We start from the raw sequence: 23,561 nt of genomic DNA, 5'->3' as shown, positions 1-23,561 counted from the left end.
CAGTTTCATGTTCTCAATCTGACTAACCAGAAAACAGACTACTAACAATTGGAAAATTGAAACAATAAACTCACTTAAAAATGTTATTTTTGCTCAAAAGTCAAATAACTTTTAGAGTAACAAACCTCCTGCTGAATGTTTGTCATGACAAAAAAAACTGACTTTGGTTTACAGACAGCTTTAGTTTATTTTGATCATGAGTCTTTAAATCCAAAGTCAAACAATAGAAATCTATTGTGACAAAATCTGTTTTGTCCCCAAAGTCTTAAACTTTAAAATTTCAGACTAAATTGGTTTCAGCATCTAAACTTCAAAAACACACTTTCAATGTAAAATTCACTAAAACTTCAAAATAAAGGTTTGGAACGAAGTAGCGGAGCGTAACATCATAAATGCTGCTGGGCGCAGACAGGAAGTTACAATTTCCCACAAAACAAAACAACAACATACACACAACATTTTATTTTCTCTTTTGTCTGCAATCTTAAAAATTGATTTGGGCTAAAAACAACTGACAGAGTTTGATCACATTATGCACGAATAATACACCATCGTCGATAAACAGTATGACTTTTAGAAGACTGAAATAAAGTTATAAAGATAAAGTCTAAAATGAAGTCTGAACATTTTTAACATTTTGGCACCAAATTTAAGAAATTCTTAGCGTTCAAAAAGATTTATTTACCACATTTATTTTGTTCTCGGATGATTTCCTGAATGTCCAAAAACCAGACGCTGAATCTCAAAAATGAATGAAATTTGAGTGCAGTTTGGTTTACTGACAGAACAAGTGGTTTGAACAGAAACTGGTCATTACTTGCACCAAAATGATCATTAGAGAGTTGACTATGTGGTCCCACAGGGACAGTTCTTCTTTTAAGTGCATAAAAATATGAAATTTTGCTCAGAAACTAAACAAATATGAGTTCAGGTGAGAGGTTTTTCTCATGTGATGACAGAAATGTATCAAAAATGTGGAGGATTGGATAATCAAAAGGATCCTAATGAAGAGGACTAATTTACTGTCTGGTTTCCCGACTGGTTTGCTGGTCTTAATTCCCTCTGTGTGGGTCAGACTGGCTCAGCTTCAAGGGCCTGCATTGATTGACTCTTGGAGGGCGTGGGGGGTTAAATCTTCTGGGTCAAAGGTCAGCTGACAGAACCTGATCATGTCTCTGAAGGTCTGTTCAGGCCAGAGGCCGGTCCAGAATACTTCCTGGAACAGCTTCAAATTCCAAAGAAGTCTGATTTAATTTAATTAAATTATTTTAATTATTAAACAAGTCAACAGTGTAACGGCTGTATGTAAAATAAGGCTGAAACTGATGATTAGTTTGATAACTCATTAATGTAATTATTAGGTGGATTTATTAGTGGGGCCCCACAGGCCTCATGTAAATTAGTTACTGATTTTTTTATATAAATCTAAAGTTTATTTGAGTTCAAATGATGAAAAGTAACTAAGTGCATTTACTCAAGAATTGTACTTTTGTACAAATTTGAGGTACTTTACACTTAATGTGATTTGAATGTATTTATAATGGTGAAAAGTATAGTTATGTACTTGTATCGTTTACAATTCTGGAAACTGTTTTGTTCACAGTACAAATAAAAAGTAGTATCAGTACTTTTGCTGAAGTAAAGGATCTGCAGAAAGTATAATTCCAGTTTCTGCAGTTGTCTGTGTAGGTACTTTATATTCACGGTACATATCAGCATAACATTTATATTTAAATAATATTAAAATCATAAATATTAATAACAAAAAGTAAAAGAAGTACACATGTGTCAGAGCTGTAGTATTTATATTATTAAAAAAAAAGAATAAAATAAATTCAGGAGTACTCAAGTAAATATACTGAGTTACAGTCACTCAGTGAGTGGATGAAATAGAGGTCGGTGGTTCAATGCCTGGACCAGCAGGAAGTTCAGCCTCTGTGCCTTTGAGCAAACAGACCGGTCAGTTTGAGAAAAACTCTCCAAAGAACACACCAAGAAAGAAAATGTGACAGAAATATATATAACTTCATAATTCCAGAAAACAAAGTTTGTTTTTAACCTTTGAAAACTTTTATTTATTTATTTATTTAACAGTTTTAAATTAACAGACTGAAGCAGACTAAATGTTTATTGAAGGTTTTCTTTAATATTTTTAGTTTTTGTTTCCGTCAGAAACATTTTATCTCTAAGGAGTGAAACACATGAAAATATTAGATTGTGAATATATAAATAAAATTATGAAATGTGATGATGTCAGAGCAGCAGAAATATTCTTCTTTAATGAGTAATGTGATCAGATTAAAAATAAATAAACAATCACAAAATATGAACAAATAATTCTTCCAAAATACTCCTGTGTGTTTCTGTGTATTGATGACTCGACCACCACGTGACCACATGTTAATCAGTGACACCTGCGCGCTCACCGAAGAGGTGTGTGCGTGTGACGTGAACATGAAGCGCGTGACCGTCAGTTAATTTTTTTCATGAAATGAAACTAAAATAAAAATAAAAGAAGTCTTTTATCCTATTTTAATTTTTGATCAGAGAACAGTTCAACATCCAGGCGGCTCAGCTGCCTTCCGTGACCGAATAAAAGCTCCCATTTCCGGGACAACAAGCCGCGTCAGAGCGCAACGTTAAACCAGTTTGTGATCTTTAATATTGCGGTTTGGTTTGTTTGACTTGAAGAAACCCTGATACAGGTTTTTATTCTGTGACTCAAAGTCCACGAGGTTTTTATGTTAAAGAAAAGAGCCTGAACAAGGTCCAGGGTTAAAAAGTGTGAGTGTACAGAACGTATATAGAAAGTATAGAACGAAAATATAAAGCAGCCATGTGGACCTCTGTGTTATCAACCGGCTTAAATATTTCTAATTTAGTCACTAACCCCTGTGCCGCTCAGCCCTGAGTGTGGTCTGCAGGTTTCCCTCTCAGGTTACAAACAACGTTCATGAGGCAGCCTGTGAGACGGAAGTCAGGGCAAAAACAACCCACAAGCCCTGACTGAGATGACTTTAATTCTGACTTTAATCAGCAGGATGTAGTTTAGTTTATTACTGATACAGAAACATGATGTAAGGGGTTTCCAGGTGTGACATCATCCATGTATGACATCACAGGAAACTTCACAACAACATATAATTAATTAACACAATAAAAAAGAAAAAAATAATCATTTATTAAAATATTATAATTATTATTCTAACTGTGTGTTGTGTGTGTGTGTGTGTGTGTGTGTGTGTGTGTGTGTGTGAGAGAGAGAGAGAGAGAGAGAGAGAGAGAGAGAGAGAGAGATTAGGTCATGGCAGCAGCTGGTTTTAATTAATAATAAATATTTGAATTCATTAATTCATGCTAAAAAAAGTTCCCCCCAGCTGTGAGCCCCTTTAACCAGCAGTATCAGTATTACTGCAGTAGTACACATGCAGCTCCAGGTTTGTTGTGTGGTACTTGGTGGTGAAAGAAGTACTCAGATCTTTAACTCAAGTATTAAAATCTCAAAACATACTTCATGTAATGAAAGTAAAAGTCTCATCATGCAGAAAAATTATTGGATTATAATTTCTGATGCCTTCATGCATTCATCAGTTCAATGCTGCAGCTCATTTGAATGACTTTACAAACTGCTGGTAGTTTCATTCACAATAATACATCATCATTGGTTCATTTCTATTTGTAATAATATCTGAATCTGTAAGGTAACTAACATTGTCATTCCACAGAATTTAGTTTGGCACAAATAAATTCAATTTATGGTTGATTGAATATTACTTAAAGTCATAAAATTAAGTTTGTACTGAACCTTTATTTATAAGCTCATTTACATCAGAGGTTAAATTCCTTGAATCCTCTACGAGCAAGAAAGTGTCGGACCAAATATGACACAGTTTAGTGGATGAAGTTAGACATGATTGAAAGTTCTGGAAAAAGAAAGTAAATTGTGTTTTTTCACCCAAACCTGCAAACAGTCACTGTCATCAGGCCGTCAATGTACAGCTGGCCGTGTCTAGTTGATGACAAAGAGTGGAAGAATAGAAGTATAAAGTATCATAAATTGGAAATACTCAAGAAAAGTACAACATGGCGGAACTAGCCACTGTAGATATAAAAGTCTCATTCTAAGGTAACAAAAAATATTATATATCATATTTTCAGATGATTATACACTGATCTAAAACAGTTATGAAGATTATATTCTGTAAATAGAGCTCCCTAAATCTGACACACTGGACCTTTAAGTAACACCAATACTTTAACACTCTTGTGTTGCATTCACGGTCACCCTGTCTAACAATATACTTTCCTACTGTTCAATTCTGGCCATTATTGGCAATAACAATAGTAATAACATACTGTATGTCTCTGATTGGCTGGCAGGTTTCAGCTCAAACATACAGTTTAACCACAGTTTTAAGTAGGCAGACTTTTAAACTGCAGGTAACCATAGCAACAGCACTTATCATTAGTTAACCTTGACGTAATGATCCGTAAAGTTGAATCAAAATCCAGTTCCGACATAATCCTAAAAAATATATTAAAACTTTATGATTCGTATAGGAGACGACAGAAATATCTGATTGTAATATTAAATATTAAAGTATTTTGTCCTGTTTTTTTAGCTCAGTAAATTGGGAACCAGGTCACATCAAGGTTTAGGTCAATGCTTTACTAAATATTAATGTGAACCCCGCCCTGGTGCAGTCCACACTGGACACAGCAAAAGTGGCATTATTCTGGTGTAAATTAGAGATGAGAGAAAGAACACAACAACACACACTTCATCTGCATCTCAGTTGTATTTTGATATATTATTTAACCTGCTGAGTTTTCCACTCAGGTTCATTGAATCTTGTGTGTTTGTTACAAGAACATACTGGGCCCACAGACACATACACACTCTTTTATTTGAACTGGTTTTACTTCTGTTAAACCAATTGTAGTGGTCAGTTAAACCTGCTGCTGCCATGTGACCTCAAAATAATAAAAAAAGCAGATTTGAGGCCAAAGAGTGGGATATAAATACCAAAAAAAAAAAAATTAGGATTAGTGTATAGTGACACGCTGTGTGTGTGTGTGTGTGTGTCTCCATTATTTTTTTCAGCCTCGTCAGGCTGGCTGTCGATCAACGATTAAAATCGGGAATGTTGACCGCTCCGTTTCTTTCTGCTTTAAACAGCTAATCTGGATTTGATTGGTCCAGATGAGGCCTGTGGATCCTGCAGCAGTTTGACCGCTGGACACACACACACAGCAGGAGGTCAACCATCACTGTGGTCCATTAACATTCTTCGTGTTAACGTAAATTTGAAATATCACATGTTTATATAAACTCTCTTTCTTTGTGTTCTTGAGCATGGCACTGAACCTCAGAAGTGAAAGCAGGGTCACATGGACCGCTGTGGGCCGGACCGGAAATGTTCACGTGTTTGAACAAAAATTAATGCAATGTTCTTCTTCTGATGTGTTTCCTAAAAGACTGTGACGGTCTCAGTTTAATACTGCTGCCTCTTGATGACAGAGATCAGCGAGAAGGTCGGCTTTTCTTTAAAAGTACTTTACTGAGTCTTTACTGAGAAACACTATTGCTTTTGTCCACAGGGGATGCCAGAATCAACACAAAAAAAGTAGCTGCTTTAAGTTTAAAGTCCCCATGAAGTCAAAGTTTATGTATAAGTGTGTTTCTCCCATCTGTCCTCTATCCTCCAGTATTTGACGTATAGTCATGTCTTCATTTTTTTCAGGTATTCTTCGTGGTATTTTAGAGTTTGTTATTTCCTGATAAACCATAACAACTGTTAGCAGTCAACAGAACTGGGCTCAGCAGTCAGACCGGTCAGACCGGAATAATGTTACACCACCGAGGTGATATACAGACTTTCCCAGAAGACGGATTGCTAAGTTGTGAACCTCTAAATGTTGTTGGCTCGGTCAGCTGTGTAGCTAGTTGAACTGACTCAGCCCCGGGATGACAGGGGCCAAACCCGGCAAGAAAACCACATCAGTAGGCGACTGTATTCACTGTCAGACTGACAGCTATTGGTCTCAGAGGTCCTGTTTGTCAAACTCAAGCAACAGCCACCTGTGGCTTGTTTTACCACATTAAAATATGTTACATAGTAAAAAACATGGATGGACTTGTTGTGGGTTATTTAATTTAACACAAAATATTACCTGTTCGAAATGAAGTAACAGCAGTAATGAACCATTACTGAATCATATCAGAGGAACTGAGTTCATTCTCGACCCTTCAAACAGCAGTCACAGTCACAAAGTCCACCTTATTGTTTCTTTCTGAAGCTTTTCTGAAGCTTTCATATCGGACCACCTGTTCCATGTGATGGAAATTCCCTATATAGGTCACGTGATAACAACTAAATAGTCCGCATGACAACTGGGCAAACTATTTCTGCTGATGAAGATGTTATATGATCAAAAGCTCCAGGACTTGGGTGTGAACATTTTTGCCAAAATCTGTTCTCAGGGTCAAGAACAAACTGTGAACTGGAAGAAGGCTCTGATTTTACTCCCAGTGTTTGATTTACTGGTTGATTCTAAGTGTTCCAACTTTTTCAATGAATGCAAAGACAAAACAAAAAAACAAAAAACAAAACATTTAGTCTGTTTGATACTGAGCTAAACATGATAAAGGAATGTCTGTTCGCCGCACATGAAAATATGTTTTGACGAGTGACAGAAAAGAAAGATTTATGCTTCAGTGAAACTCCTTCCTGTTTCACTTTTACCATTCAGTGATGATGAACACCTCATCCTACATGTACATCAGGTGAACGTTTTGTCACACCAAACCATTAGCCAACTTATTATTTATGCCTAACTATCCTTAACATTTAACCAAACAGTTTTAGCTACTAATGTATTAGCTCACATTTAACTGAACGAATGGGGGATGATGTCTTATAATGAGCGACATGTTATTTTTGAGCCAGTTTGGTATTTTGTATGTTTCCTTTGAGATGAGTGTCAAGTCTTTGATAGTTTCTAACACTCTGTGTGACAGACTGTTATAACTAAGTATTATGTGTAGCGTATACATAGTAAATCAATATGAAGTAAGAACCAGAAAGTGGGACTTTACAATGAAAAGTAAGACTGCGTGTGTTGGTTTTGGGAAGAGGGGGGTCCATGTGAACGAGCAAGAAAACACTCGACGGGTCGTGAATAATCGTTTTAATGAGTGTGTAAAAGCAGGCGGCTCGGCGAGGGCCTGTCGGGTTAAACAAACTCACCAAATCCGATTGTCAAAGTGCAAAGTGGTGTCGTTTCAATTTGCCCCCCCTTCTTCCTTCCTCCTTCCTTACTTCCTTCCTTGTCTTCAGCAGACCTCCCCCCCTCCTTCCCCCGGTCTGGTTCAGTCCTGCCAATTACAAGACATAATAATATTTTCTTAAACCTGGTGTGATCTTTGGTTTTGTTGTTTTAAAAAGCCCGCTGATCTCTGCGTGCTCCGCTGCTCTCCGTCAATGGAGCGTCAACAGGGACGGCTCAGCAGCGAGTACTTCCTTTTTATCTGCTCACAGCACCGTTTCACCTTTTCACAGCACACAGATATCTTATTAGAGACCAGTTTATCTCCACTCACCACCGGTTTCTCTTGTCTCTTATGTAGCCAGGGGTGGAAGAAGTACTCAGATCTTTGACTTAAGTAAAAGTCCTACACTAAAAATCTTGATCAAGTACAAAAGTATTAGCATCAAAATATACTTACCAACTGTATTTTCTCCTACAAGCTAAGAAGGGAAGGGTGAGGTGAGGGGTTGCAGTTAGTGGCTACTCTGCTAGATGCCACTAAACCCCACGGACAAAAATGTTTATCTAAAATATTTATATTTTTCTGCATATTTCGGATCTTCCCATGACTTCAAATATTGAGTTGAATGAGCAGTTTAATGAAAATTAAATCATAAAATTAAGTTTGCACTTACTTACACTCACTTTCATATATATTCATGCATTTGGGGTTAAACTCCTCGAGTCTTCTACAAGATTTTTATAGAGCTATAAAGCTTTTCAATCAAAAACTCAAACGGGGACCTTCAGTGGACCTAACCCTAATGAAATAATGATTTCATGCATTTTATGATTTAACTGGTTTTACGTTGTTTGGTATCCAAACCAATGTTGTACCTTTTTAGAGTTTCTGTCCTGATCTGAGCCAGCAGGAGCGAAGCTGTCCAACACATCATCATCTCTCACCCGCCTGTGCATGAACAGGTATGTTTTACAATTTTCATCTTTTAACAAAGGAAAATGTTAAAGCTCAAAGCTGCATTATTGTCTCTGCAAACTGATCCGAATATCTGATGGTGACTGAGTGTGAAAATTGCAGTAGTTAACATTCTTCAAATAGATCAGAATCAAGTGACGTTCAGACACCATTTGTCAACACATCAAGTTTCTATAGACCCATGAAGGCTCTCTGTATCCCTTCAGCTGTGATGTCATGTCTTGCTTGTAAGGCCTGAGCAATTTACTGGAAAGTAAAAGCAACATTTAGCTTATCAAATTTTTATGATTTAGCCAGCAAAACTAAATTATTTTTATTTGCTGTTAAAGTTAAACTAACTTGAACCCAACTGTTAGCCTTTAAGTTGTCAGCTAAACTCAGCTGTTATTGATAACAAACTAAAACTGTCAGCTAACCTGAACACTTAGCTAATGGACTAAAACCTTCTGCTAACTTGTACTAAACTGTTAGCTGCTAAAATAAAACAGTAATCTATTACGCAGTCAACAAGATAAATCCATTAGCTTGGCCAAGTCAAACATTTTACCTGCTAAACTGTATCATAAACTAACCTGACATAAACTGGTTTAGCATTTGGACTGATCTGTTTGCTTACATTGAATTTATCATTTAAACCAAACCAAATGATTTTAGCTGCTAGCCTGAGCTTTGAACTAACATTTAACCAAACAGTTTTAGCTGCTACGTTTAAACACTCTTAGATGCTAAACTATTATTCAAAATTGAACAGTTTGGGATGCTAATGTATTAGCTAACATCAGACAAACAGTTTACTTGACAACCTCATATATTAGCTGCTTAACTGAAATAAGAAGAACCAAACACTTTTGGCTGCTAATTTGAGCTGTTTAGCCAACGTTTAAGCTGTTTCAGCTGCTATAACAAAACACTGGTTGATTAAAAGTTGAACAGCTTAACAAAACATTTCCTTCCTGTTGCCAGTGCTTTATATAATAATAAACATAATAAAAATATAAGCATCCATCAGTATCTGCACCATCCTTTATCCACTAACTGAAATCCCATAAATGAAAAGAAACCAAAACCTAATTTCTGTCTGCCTGCAAACAGCCGTTTACATAATCTGACCACAGAATCAACAACAGATTAGAATCAGAGTTTTGAAACATAGCGAGGATCAGCAGTAAAAATCCGCTGGTCGATGTGACACAGAAACCAACAGCAAATATAATGAGGTGTAAGATAAATCTGTCAGCACACACCAGCAGCCTCTGCCTGCTTTATACTGGCTGACTGTGTGTGTTTGGTCTGTATCTGTCTCTGTGTTGTCCTTGTGTTTGCAGACTGTACGGCTAAACAAGGCCTGGTGTGTTTAAGTGTGTATTTTTAGCTAAGCAGAGCTCAGTGTGTATCCTGTGACCAATATGAGTCCACACACACAGATACACACACACACACACACACACACACACACACACACACACAAAGGATATTTTAAACACTGATTACAAAGCTTTTTCAAACACGTCGGAATTTTTTTCCTGAGATCCAAACTTAATCACCAGAAGACAAGGGTTAGTTTTATGGTTGTATTTTTTATTTTATTTTATGCCTTTTAATAAGTACATACTGTGCTTATCAAGCTTAATGGATCACATACCAACTAAAAAAAAGCTGAAAATAGACCTATTTTTCTTCTTCTCCTCTCACAAAAGTCGAGTAAATCAAATTTACATATGAAAATATACATAAAGACAAGTGGCTTCACGTGATAAATTCACATGATGTAGGTGCGTGTGATTTTCAGATGTATGACATGTGAAAACATGTAAAACTCACCTGTGAAACCACAAATCAGATGTGACAAATTAACATAAGAAGTGAAATGTGGTCTGTTACTTGTAAAAGATTAATTGAATTCACATTAAGGCATATTTTATTACGGTGTACCGTCAGTCAGTCAAACATATATGTGTGTGTGTGTGTAGATATGTACATGTGTATATGAATAGGTCATTTTTAAGCAACATGGCTTTAAAGAGCATTGTGCTCATGTCGGTTTAATGTTCCATCAAATGTAATATAAATAAAGTGAAATCTTCAGCAGGATTTCCTCTGGACTGACAGATTGTCGAGCTGCAGCTGATGATTCATCACACTGACCAGATAATAATATTGTGTCAGCACTGATGTAGTAAATATAAAGGAGGTAAACAGCAGAAATTACACATTATTTTATGATTTTAGTCTGTAAAATCCTAATTTTCTTTCTTCTTTTCTTTCAAACTTTGTTCTTGTAAATAGCAGGTGAACTCTTTTGTTAAAGGACATTTGTGTTTGCTCTCCTCTCCAGGTGTCGAAAGAAAAGAAAAGAAAAGAAAAGAAAAGAAAAGAAAAGAAAAGAAAAGAAAAAAGAAAAGAAAAGAAGGTGGTCCTATACCGACTTACTTCCTGTTCCTGTTGTATAATCGTTACTGTAATGAAGTTTAATTATTCCATAATTTCCAGAACACTCTCTGTTCCAGTATAATATTACTATAAATGCTGTGACACGATGGGTCATCAATACTGTCTCTATATGTACATGATGTAAACTAAACAGTGTTTGTCTTTATTATGGTAAGTAAAATAAGATCAAATAAGGCTATTGATCAACAAAACATTGACATATTTCATGGCAAACCTTTATTCATGAAGCATTTTAGGAGAATGGTTTAGGGTTATGGTGTTAGGACATAATAAATAAAAGACTGTAATATTTCATGGCAAAACATTTATTTTATACGACATTTATGTATGTAAAATGTAAAATCAATAGTACTAATATACTTTTACTGTCATTGCAGAAAAAGTTATACTGTATTTATTACAGTTAAATTCTGGTAACCACAGCTGTTAGTTTGTTAGTTTGTTTGTTAGGAGTTTTTTTTTTTTTTTTTCAATTTTTGCCAATTTTGTCAAAAAAAAAAACACATCTCATATCAAACAGTCTAAAAGGGAAGAAGACTGTGAATTTAGAATTATAGACATTACAATATTCAGGTTTTATACATAATTTCATTGTACAAATAACAGCAGAGTACAGTTTTTATATTTTACTTTGTAATCTATCCATCAATGTTGTGTTTGTGGTTTCCTCTGTTATTATTATCTGTGTTATTCTCATAGTTATTGTAAAAAATGTGTGTTCACTTTGACACATTTTATGAGACAAATATTTATTTAATATTACCATGGTTGTCAAACTACAACAGCACAGTTTATTAATAAATCAATCGAAGTAATGATAAAACCCAAAAAATCATTTAGAAATATAATTTCCTGTTTGGAAAAGGAGCTTCAGTCACGTGTATATTATTATTGTTATTATTAATAATAAATACATATTAATAAATAACACAATTTTACATTACTATAGCATTACTATACATAATGATATTTTATATAATAAAACTTGAAATATAATCATATTACATGTCATATTGTCTCTCACTAATCAGAAACGTACATAAGTATACAGGATATGTACATCAAATATAGATTTTTTTATACATATATATGATCTTATATGCTAAATATAAACACATAAATCTGATATATTTTACATATGAGACATGCGTATATGTCAGTGTATGTCTGTCACAAACAAATATCAATATATTTGTATATGCAAACAATATGTTGATTATATTCAACATATTCCATGAAATTGAATCAGTATAGTTATTCCTATCTGGCACAAACTGAACAGTCCTTTTCCTTTTACATTTTTCTTTAGTGCCATTCACATTATTTTGTCCTAGTCACTGTTAAATAATTGTTTCATGGTTAGACTAATGAACAGATATGTAAATCAGATAGTGTCATTTTATTCTTAGAATTTTTTTTCCTTCAGTAAAAGTACCACAGTAAGGAAAAATGTTCTGCATTTTATCATCTTATCTCAGTAAAATTACAAAAGTATTGGCATCAAAAGTACCAAAAGTAAAAGTGTTCATTATGCAGAATATGATTATATTTATGAATGCATTCATGTGTTCTTTAATGTTGGAACTAACTGTAACTGACTTTATGTTCTGCTGCCTGATCAATAAAATTTAATCAAAAAAAAAATACGTCATCATTTATGTTATGTGTATATATTTATATTATTCATCTAAATCTCCAAAGTAACTCAATAAACAAATGTAGTAGAGTAAAAGTATAAAGTATGACATGAAATACTCAATACTCACAGTGCTTGAGTAAAAGTACTCTAGTTACTTTTCATCATCCATCTCTAATAAAAAAAAACATCTGCACAGCTGCAGCAGTGTTTTTGTTGGATTTCTTCAGAAATTCACAGCAAGCGTTTGTTATCTGAAACTTTCATCATTTCCTCGATGGACTGGTTGTGACGGGACGTTATAGTGACAGTTGCCTCGTCTGAACTTTCATTTACGACTGAAGTCCTGTCTTTTCTGACGAGCAGCAGCGTTTTCTCTGCCAGCCTTTGTCTGCAGTCTACTTTCCCTTTTCTGCCTCTCTATGGGGGAGGACGAGGGAGGAGGAAAGGGGGGTGATGGGGGGTGGGCGGGTGATGGGTGGTGGTTTGTTGCCCTCAATATGTTGTGATGGAAGACTCGGTTCTCCAGAAGGAGCGTCCGCCTGGCCAGACAGGAACCATCATTGATCTGTTTGGCATCAGGCGTCTCCACAGCTCAGAGTGGCGATCGGGCTGCTGGTGGATCCTCAGAGAGTCGAGCTCTGTTCACACTGCAGCTGACAAACACACACACACAGTCCACGGCCCAGACGTCATGTTTCTGTGCACAGAGTGTATGCACGTGATAACACATGGAGTCCTCATATATGAAAACACAGAGGCAGAGAGGATGATGGGAGGCAACGTGAAGTACTCAGATCTTTGAGTAGCGATACCACAGTGTAGAATTACTAAAAACGTAAACGTCCTGGGAAACTGCTAAAGTATGAGCAGTGGAGCGATGTAACTAGAACTAGTTGTACCCCCCAACTTGGCCAATGTCAGTTGGGACTGGCTTCATCCCTTGATGACCCTGATATTGATAAGTGGTTATGGGAGAAAGACGGATAGATGGGATGTAACTAAGTAACGTCTTATACGTCTATTGTTGTACATCACAGAGGTAAATATTGTACATTTAAACTCCAACTGTATATTTTGAGGCTCATACTATTGTACTTTTAGAGGAGTTTTACCTCTAATGCATATGCATGCAATATCATTTTAGATCAACTTAATTTTATGACTTTAATCTGAAAAGTTTACCTAAGTAAACAGTCTGTGTACTTCCTCAGTATTAAGATTTACTTTAACTGCCCCTGTGATAGATAAAAGATGATAAAGTGCCCTAGTTAATAATTTTATTAGAGAGGTTTAGTATTTACTATACTTTAAATCTCATAAATGCATCATGACTTTCTGCATACTGGTGCTCTTCTTTCCATCACTGCTTGGTCTTAAAGTCAAAGTGAGTTGTGTGAAGAAGTCTTTTTGTAAGTTGTTAATATGGATCTCTAAAGACTGGAATACACCAGTTATATTTCCCAGCACAGACACATCAACTCATAACAAAAAACACATTTTATTTTATCACATTCTCCTTGGATTGGCACATCCTGTCTGCAGGACGCATAATGAATATCGATATATATACAAGTGCAATGTACGTTACACTTTTGCCTATTAAATCCCTTCAAAAAGCCTTTGGATTGCTTCAAAAATGTATTTCACACATCTTAAAAGGAGGCAGTCAGTTTGAAGATTCAGTTTTCACAGGACAGCGACAACAACAGACTCTAAATTGTTGTTTTTATTGTTTTCTTTTAGACGTTATTGTGTCCAGGTGAAAATTACCCACTGAGTGTGAAGTAAAGGCAAACTAAAACGTCTGTAGACGTTGTCAAGCAGTGACTGATGAGACTTTTCTCAGCACTTTAACTGAAAATGCTTTTTCAGACATGACTTCCAAACAAGCAGCTGGTGATATTAGTGTGATGTTTGCTCTCTCTTGTAAAGATAAAGACCAAAGACAGACTCAATCATAAACAGCTGCTGTCAGTGCTTGTTGCCCGAGGCTTTCTTCGGTTTTCAGCACTTTTTGGCCCAAAGTGTTCAGAAAGTTCAGACCTGCAGTGATGATGGTAGATGTGTCACCGTTTAATGTTGTTTCCTGATTGTCTGCAGGCTGCAGTTGAAGAGGTTTTCTCAGGGAATCAACAAGAATGTTATTTCAAAGGAGGAAAAACATCAGTGTGAACCACTTTTTCTGTGTATTTCTTTGTTGTGTTGAATTGTTTCGGCTCCTGTTCTGAGTTCACGGTCACTGAAATGTCAAAGGAAAGAAATTCAAGAAATATCAAAAAATAAAAATAAAAAAAATAAATGGAGCGCAGAGGTCTGACTGCAGAGGTCTTTCAGTGATTTCTAGGGTTCATGTGTCAACACTGAGCACACGTAGTTATGATACAACCAAACAGAAAACTCTGCTGTCTGACAAATCCCTTTTAGACAAGATAGGCTGCTGAAGTGTTGTCTAAAAGATACTTTCACGCATAAAAAGGCAATTATGAGTTATGTGAAGACTAAGCATGCAGACGTATTCATCTTTATTTAAATGTTCCCTTGAAAATGAAGTTTAAGATTTCAGATAATACTCTCATATAACAACCTTTGTATTTAAGATAAGAGAGCCAGGCAGCCCTTTTCATTACTGAAGTATTTATATCGATCTACGCTCTCTTCAAAGCCTCCAGATTCCATTGACAAAGACTGCAATTTTACCTTGCAGAACACGGGAGTTGCTGGTTGAGCGTTCACTAGATCGGTCAGTTTGTTTGTGTTATTGTGTGACTTTGGTGTTTTCGACACATTAGTTAGAATCTGAATTAATAGTAGTCACTGTGGATCAAGGCAGCGGTAAACCAGAAAAATGGCTTACCTGGCTTTGAAGAGAGCAATATAAGGCTTCAGTTTCCCAACGTCTGACAGCAAGGTAAAAGCGTTAAAATATAGTATATACTATACAAGACAGGGGGTGGCACGTAGTAAAGGGACCACAGGTTGGAGTTGAACCCGGGTTGCTGAAGCACACACTTAGGCTTTTGTACATGGGGTGCTTGTCCTCCGTGCTGGTCCTCCTGCCTGCCTCTACAAACTCGGGATGTCCCGACTGCCATCTATTATTTCATCAAGGTGAAACATTCCTCTGAGATTTGCATGTCCATATTGACATGATAACATCACACAATTGCTGCAGATTTGTCGGCTGGACATCCATGATGTGAATCTCCTGTTCCACTACATCCCAAAGGCACTCTATTGGATTGGATTGAGATCTGGTGACTGTGGAGGACATTTGAGTACGATGATTGTTCAAGAAACCAGTTTGTGTTTGACATGGCATGTTATCCTGATGGATGTAGCCATTTGAAGGCGAGTATACTGTGGTCATAAAGGGATGGACAATACTCGGGTAAGCTGTGGCGTTTAAATGATGCTCAGTTGGTACCAAGTGCGCCAAGAAAATATCCCACACACTAGTACACCAACAACACCACCACCAGCAGCCTGAACCGTAGATGGGCAGGATGGATCCATGTTTTCATGTTGTTTGCGCCAAATTCTGACCCTACCATCTGAATGTCACGGCAGAAATCAGACCATGTTTGTCCAATCTTCTATTGTCCAATTATGGTGAGCTCGTGCCAATTGTAGCCTCAGTTTCCTGTTGTTAACCGACAGAAGTGGCACCCGGTGTGGTCTTCTGCTGCTGTAGCCCATCTGCTTTGACGTTCGACATGTTCTGTATAAGTGGTTATCTGAGTAACTGTTGCCTTTCTATCAGTTCAAACCAGTCTGGTCTTTCGCCTCTGATCTCTGCCATCAACTAGGCATTTTCCTCTTCAGTGGACCATAAAGGTGGTTGCGCATGAAAAAGACTGGATGAAACATTCTGTGAGGTGTCTTTTCTGAAGGCTTATACCACAGTATGAAGTTTCCATCAGGAACCTCTTTAGAATTTTGGTTCCTTGTGTGGTTGTAGCAGCCTAAAAGTCCAGCTCACACCAGGATCTTCATAAAAACAATGGTGCTAGAAATGTGGCGACTATTCAAAGTTTGTACTCTCACTAGCACGCTAACTGTTAACACCTAGCTGGCTAGAAACATACTAATGCTAAAATGGTTTTCTGGTTGTCCCGTTAGCAGCAACCTGCAGCGGAGATGTTTAGCTGAATCCAACTTTTGGCCCGATGGCACACTGTGGCCACCCTGATTGGTGGCCACACTAAGACTGGTCAAACCTCCACAGTCAGCCTAAAATGTCTCTGGAACTGAGAGAGACTCTAATACTCTACCTGTTTTGTGTCTAATGGTTTGAGAGACATAAACAGTGAATGAGAGTGAGGGAGCACCAACCTCGATAAAGCTGCTTAATCAAAGAAATAAAAAACTATTTCCTGATTGTTTCATGGCAGTTACCTTAGCACAAATGGACATACCTCCAACAAAGTTATCAAAACAATACATTTTCTGGGAATCAACTCATCAACTCTGTTCATTGATTAATGATTTCAGCTCGACTTGTACAAGGTAAAGTATTTACCTCCAAGCTGTTGTGGAGTAGAAGCATTGAAATGTAGCATGAAAAGTAAGTATAATGTTTAAATATATGTACTTAGTTACATTCCACCACTGCCCATATAAAGTCCTGTATGAAGCCCTGGTCTGGCCTAGCTTGTCCTGGCCTGGCTCAGATCTCCAGTTCTGACTCTTGGACCTCTGTTTCTGACTGCAGACAACCGTGTTTCACCTCCCCGAACCGCCCACCCGGCTCCGGCCTGCAGGACGCCTGGATTTACCAACCATTAAGCTATCAAGAGCTTTTGCATGAAAAGTATTTCTGTGGGCCTTCTCTCTAATTGCCTGTCAAAATCGACTTAACCATGCTCCGTGTGCAGGAAGGAGAGCTGCATACGCCGTTCATTAATTCATACCAGCTCTATTCAGGTTGGATTTGGGTTTCACAACCTGTGGATAAAATACGCCAACATGTTCACATGAGCGATGAATGATTTAAAGCGAAGAAATCAGCTGTTTTAAAATCACACTTGACTCGACAGGTGATTTATTTGATTATCTTTACACCCCAGTCAATCAGCTATTGCTGGTTCTGAAAACAGCTCCTCATAGTTAGATCTGCTAAAAGTCAATCACACACAGAAATAAGTGAAATATAAAATGACTGATATGAACGTGGATCTACTGTAGGACACACGTTTACAGCTGCATCCTGTTTCTGGATCATTCTTAACTGTCATAACAATGAAGATGCTAAGAGGCTAATTTATACAAGCATGTTGTGCCTGAATACAAAAGGCTTTTTTTTTTAAACCAGTGGGCAGGTCTGTGGTCGTCCGAGCACGACCGGGGCCTCTCTCTCTCTGTAAGATGATCAGCTGGAGATGAACCTCGCTCGACCTGCACTTAACACAGACGATGGGACCATGGGATAGCTCTCTCTCTCTTTGCCCATTAATAAAACCATTAGAGGACACAGATCTTATCTGAAACAAAGCAGCACTGAAGGATCAGTACAAGTACAAGGACTATCTGTAAATAAAGAGCTTTTAAACTTTTGTTTGCTTGTTTGTTTTGAATAGAGTTTAAAATGTCCCAAAAGGAGGCAAACCTCTGGACTGCACCTTTATGAAGCAGCAGTGGGAAGCAGGTTCATTTCTGTAATAAATTTTATTACTGTGTTTATATTTTATATACAGAGTGTTTTTTCTGTTAATGTGTCGGTATCTACAACAAAAGTAGCTAAAGTACAATTAGCAACTAAAGGGTATTTTTTATTAGGTAGCATAAGTCAACTAGCTAAAGGATGTTAGGTAGCTGAACCTAGAGTAGCTAAAGACATCCAGTAACTAAAGCTAAGCTGATAGGACATTTAGTAGCTAGAGATAAAAGGGCTAAAAAAAACACCAACAAGCTAAAGCTGAAGAAGCCAAATCATGTGTAAGGAGTATTTTTGGAAACTAAAGCTAAAGTAACTAAAGGACATGAAATAGTTAAGTTATAAAACACCAAAATTAATTAGCTAAAGCTAAAGTAACTTTAATTATTAGATCACAAATTGTAAAGTACTTAAAAGGGCATCAAGAAGCTTAAGTTACTGTAAGACATTACATAAGTGAGGCTAGAACATTAGCTAGCTAAAGCTAAATCTGTTTGAGAACATCAGATATGTAAATACGTAAAGACCATAAAGCAACTAAAGTATTTCATGTAGTTCAAATGAAATAGCTAAAGTGTATTATGCAGCTAAAGAAAAGGTAGCTAATATTTATTATGTAGTTAAAACTAAAGTAGCTAATGATTATTGATCATCATTATTCTAATTATTAGGTAGTTAAAGCTAAAGTAGCTAATGACTGTTACGTAATAATTAAAAGACACCAGGTAGCTAAACCTAAATTAGTGAAAGATTATCTAAACTTAAAATAGCTAAGAACATCAGGTATTTAGTATAGATCAGATAGCTAGTAGGCCAAAAGTTACTCGAAAGCTTAAGATGAAATGCTTCAGTAGCTAAAGGACATACAGTAGCTAAAGCTTAAGAAGCTAAAAGAGACAGTAGGTAGCTAAAGCTAATGTAAAGTAGCTAATGGATGGCAGTGGTGGTTTTGCAGGTTTCTGCTCCAGTTAACCAGAGCTGAAAGAGAAGGCAGCTCACGGTATCAGTGACACTCTGCCTGGAGCCCCTGTGCTCTGACATACTGGGACCAGTGCCAGCGCTGGAGGACATGCTGGTTTTAGCAGCTGGAAGATGTCCTGACAAGTATGTACAGCAGCGGAGAAACAAGTTGACAAGATGACGGCCTGTCAGACGGCGAGTTTTTCACGGGAAGGAACAGAGATGGTTAGATTACAGCCAAACAAGTTTCAAGAAAACTTAACTAGAAATTCAATTTGAAGGTTCCATGTGTCAGGTTTTATTAATAATAGTAAAAATAAAATAGACAGTAAATATAGAACAAAGAACATAAAAGTACCAATACCTAAAGTAGTTAAAGGGCATCAAGAAGCTAAACTACAGTAGTATTATGTTGCTAAGTCTCTGTCTAAAGTCATGGTGCGCTCATAATGCTCAAATTTAACATGTTAATGTTAAATGTGCTCCTTTACATTTCAGAAGCGTATGAGATTGTTAGTACTAACCAATAGTATAGAGAATGGATGAATGTGATGTCACCAACGGGTTTCTGAAAAGCTGTTCCACCCCCCGGCTAATTAAAAAATCTGCAAAGACGTGGATCATCGGCGGACTTGAGGCAGGCTGAATGATGCCTGGGTGTTCAAACAAGCCACCTGTAATCACACACACCTGTCAATCAAAGCGACCATGCTGTTAATTCTGCATAACTCTAAGCCATAATATAATTTGAACGGATGAGTTCTATATAAATTCACCCTCAGTACAGTTGTCATAAACAGGGAAATTAGCTACAGAGACCAAAACTGTTTTTTATACCAGCCTTTACAGATGAAGTACAGTGTGGTATCAGTACTTTTACTGAAGTAAAGGGTCTGAATACTACACCACTGATTACATGTAACTCTGAGCAAGAAAAGAAAACAAGTGTACTTCAGTCTGACAACGAGGAGCTAAAGTACACAAACATACATAACATGAGTATTATCGGAGTTGTCGTACCGTGATTTGATTGATTATCATGGAGCAAGCATCAGATTTCTGTATCAGCAGGTACTGAGGCTGTTACATGTCTGAACACAAATGTCATTTGTCAAACACTTCAGCAAACGTGTCATGTAACGCACACACATTCACACACGTTCACACACATACCTGCAGCCCAGGTTACAGAGCTGTGTCGTTCTGCGTTAATTAAGTGGAAATTAGGTGAGTAATTAACCAAACCTGCTCTACCTCTCACTTACTGTTCAGATTTACTTCTCTCCCCCTGAACCCCCCCGCCCGCCCGCCTTCACCCACCTCGCCTCTCTTTGTGGTGGGCTGGATTACTTTCACTGTCAGAGCAGGAATGAGGCGTCATGTCAGAGATTAAGCTCCAGAACAAACACTCTTTAGTCAACGGGAGAAGAAGAAGAAGAAAGGTGTGGCGCTTCATATATCATGTCCTATTTTTTCATTACATCACTACCAACGCTGCAGTGAAATAAAATAAAACATTCACCAAGTTTTACTCCTGTGTACCTCTTGTTATATCCCAAACATGCTTGTTTCTATCAGACTATGTCAAATTTTACATTACAGGATGCTCTACCTTGTGTAGTACACAGTGAAGTGTGGTCCTATTAACATGTTATTTAATTCAATGTGAAGTATTATGATATAATGACTTACAGTGTGTCTCTTGAATAAACATGTCCTCACAGATCACACTGTGTATCCTCACCAACTCACCACGTTTTCATATTGTAACCTCTGTGAGAAGTAGGTTTTGTTTAACAACACAGATGATTTCCATTTTCATCAGATAATAACTACACAGCTGCTAGGACTATTTGTTTAGTCATATTTGTATTAGGCTCTTATATTTAACATCCTGAAAGCCCGTAATAATCGGACCAAATGTGTCCTACTAACAAGCTATCAACCTCCACCGCTGTCCAAAAACTAAAATAATGGCACCCTGAAGTCCCGCTCGCTCCTGCATTTGAAACAACATGTATTGAGGGGTCTTCAGTGCAGTCCAACCTATCAACATGAATTTTCTGTGTCCATTTAACATACAAATTCACTCTCCTTATGAATAAAAAACCACCTTGACAGTGCAGATGTTTGAAGGAATGAAGATCTGTCCTAGCTCATGTTGAGAGCACCGTTCACTCTAATAGCATTGGCGAGGTGGAGGTCCGTTCTTATGGAAGCTGCAGTGACGGACGAAGCAAGAAAAGTTCAATTTACAGACATATAAATACCAGATCTTACACATATACAAAATTATAATTTTGTATTGTCAGTGTAGTGAATCTGACAAATAGTTATAACTTGAGGGACATCAGGGCATATTTCACAGTAAAACAACATATCTGACCCTTACTGATACATAGACTGCTGTCATGGAATTTGGTGCAGGCGTTCATGGTCCCCAGGGGATGAATCCTGCAGACTATGGTGAGCCTCTGACATTTGTTTGCGTTTAATGAAATGTTACAACTACGACTGGATGGATTGCCTTCAAGTGTGCTTCTGGATGAACTGTAGTAACTTCAAAATGCTAACAAAATGTTCATCTGTCCTAAATGCTAAGATGCTAGAAATGAGGTGGTTAACATGCTAAACATCAACATGTGAGCATGTTAACATACCGATGTTAGCACTGAGCTCAAATACAGAGCTGCTTGCTCCGCCATGGACTTGTTTTAGTACAAATCTCCTCCGTTATTTATGTTCATCTGATATGAAATAACCTTTGCATGTCGGGACACATGTTAGCTTGTAGCTAGCTGTTCCATCTGTCCACATGCTAAAGAGCATTTGATAAGGTTTTATAAATCCTGTTCTGTCATGAAATAGCTTCATCTTTAATCTCTGGGTCACATTATCTCCAGGGTTATCTTCACATCACATAAGTAGTTTTATCCGGGTCTTTTGTTGCGCTTGTTCTATTTTCATACTGTTTATTATTGTTTATACATGTTGTATTATCTTCAACACTCTCTGTTTGCTCTGTTCTCAGGTCTTATCAGTATCCAGTTCTCTGCTGCTGGATCGTCCCAGTTTCCCCTCAGGGATCATAAAACTTTTATCTAATCTCATCTGAACCTTCTGTTTTTTTTGTTGTTTTTTTTTTGAGCCATCTTGTTGTGTTTTCATGACTGAGATGCTCTCTTTTCTCTGCTCTTCTTCTTCTCTTTCCTCCTCCTCCTCCTCCTCCTCCTCCTCCTCTTCTTCTTCTTCTCCTTCTTCTCTCTTCTCTGCCTTCCTTCCTGCCTGTCTATCAGCCGACGGAGAGGCGACAGCAAGTCTCCACGCCGTAAACCGATCCGCCTCGGAGAGAGCGCGAGGCAGAGCGGGAGAGGATTCCTGATATGGATCTACCTCAGAAACTCAGCCAAACAAAGCCTCACCTGTTTTCACCGCCCTGCCTTGTTCCTCCTCCACCACCACCACCTCCACCTCCACCACTGCTGCTGCATGACCAGACTCTAAAATCCACTTTGTCAGTTTGTGCATTTTCTCCTCTGGTTTTGTTTCCGTCAGGGATTGTGGAAGCTTTGATACACAGAAATACCTGTTAGTAGTTGTCGATCCTTTTCCCAAATACCTCCCCCCCTCTACCACTCTTCCCCCGGTCTCACCGGAACAGAAAATTACCCCATTTACCCTCCTCCCTCTTCCATTTTGGGTGTCCCAAATCGGGGCCCCCGGGGCAGATCCCAGACATAAAAGTTAGCATTGAGGAGCCGAGTGTCCGATATCAGTTAATGTGAGATACAACTAATTAGTCCATTATCGGGCCCCCGCTCTCACCGGCTCATAAATTGGAGCCACTCAAAGGTCGTTTATTATTTATCAGCGTTTTGGGGAGGGAGGGGGGGGGGGGGGGGGTGGGGGGGCTGCTGGTGCTCCCGGTTTGGCTTTTCAACATATCAAGATTAGTTTCAACTAGCCCTGTTGGATGACTGCAGTCTGCAAACACCACACACACACACACACACACACACACACACATATATTTGATCCCACACACACAGTTGCTGTCCGGCTGCAGGCGGCTGACACTGATTTCTTCAAACAGAATAAAAACATCAGCGCGGTGTTCGGATGTGTCAAAGTCTGAGTTCAACGAGAGGTCGTTATGAAAAACATGAATTATTAATGTGTTATAAATGTTGTATAACAGGCTTCTGTTCTGCTGTTAAAATAACAAAAGTGTGAAAATACTTTATTATAAGTAAACGTTCTGCATGTGAAGTAAAACTACAAAAGTGTTATTAGCACAATGTACTTAAAGTAGAATAAAACAGAACGTTCATGCAACGTTACACATAACAAAGAAGTGCTTTTGTATGTGTGATATCTGTCAAAATGTTTTAATAACAAACACAATAGTGACGCCCTCTAACTCTCTATATTGCACAACCTCAAATATGTAACCGCTGCTCAGGAGGTAGAGCAGGTCGTCCAGAGATCACAGGGTTGCGGTTTGATCCCCACCTCTTCAAGTCCACCTGAACAAGTGAATCTGAAGCTCCTGATGTTCTGGCCAGCACCAACCGTGACTGAATTGTATGCACTTTGAATAAATGTGCTCA

At 37.7% G+C, this 23,561-nt stretch overlaps 1 protein-coding gene across 1 annotated transcript in view; it reads left to right on the top strand.

Annotated features, from left to right (window-relative positions):
* The window catches only part of foxg1a (forkhead box G1a), a 31,246-nt gene extending 8,448 nt beyond the window's left edge, over positions 1-22,798 (top strand). Inside the window, exon 2 of the mRNA XM_010741515.3 lies at positions 22,248-22,798. The gene's annotated coding sequence lies outside the window, so the exon portion shown is untranslated. The remainder of the gene's footprint in view (positions 1-22,247) is intronic.
* Positions 22,799-23,561: the final 763 nt, after the last annotated feature.

This window comes from Larimichthys crocea, chromosome V, assembly GCF_000972845.2.
Source record: "Larimichthys crocea isolate SSNF chromosome V, L_crocea_2.0, whole genome shotgun sequence".
NCBI lineage: Eukaryota > Metazoa > Chordata > Actinopteri > Sciaenidae > Larimichthys > Larimichthys crocea.
Note: the sequence above shows the minus strand (reverse complement) of the source record. Positions and strands in the feature narration are given on the sequence as shown.